Below are 442 nucleotides of genomic sequence, written 5' to 3'. Positions count from 1 at the left end.
CTCCCCTTCGCCGTCGCCGCCGGCCCTGCTGGCCGCGCTGGTGCCCGCCGCCGGCCCCGGGGCGCCGAGCGGCGGCGATGGCGGGCGGCGGCTGCAGAAGTCGCCCTCCGTGTCTTCCTCGTCCTCCTCGTGCTCCTCGCTGGAGTCTGGCACCGAGAGCCCCGGCTTCTCCTCCTCCTCGGGCTCCGGCAGCGGCGGCTCCTCCTCCTCCTCGTCCTCCTCCTCGTGCGGCCCGCGGGCGGCGGCCCCCGCGGGGCTGCTGGGCAGCGGAGCCGCCCCCGGCGACTTCTTCAACTTCCACGAGAGCGCGGTGAGCAGCGTGGCCGGGCAGCGGGCGCCGCCCGCGGCGCGCAGCGCCCTCCCGCCGCCGCCCGCCTCCCCCCAGCAGCACCAGTACCACCCGGGCCGCAGGAAACGCGAGAACAAGGCGAGCACCTACGGC

Source organism: Nothoprocta perdicaria, unplaced genomic scaffold (genome assembly GCF_003342845.1).
Source record: "Nothoprocta perdicaria isolate Ctin4 unplaced genomic scaffold, notPer1 scaffold_55, whole genome shotgun sequence".
Classification (NCBI taxonomy): Eukaryota; Metazoa; Chordata; class Aves; order Tinamiformes; family Tinamidae; genus Nothoprocta; species Nothoprocta perdicaria.
Note: the sequence above shows the minus strand (reverse complement) of the source record.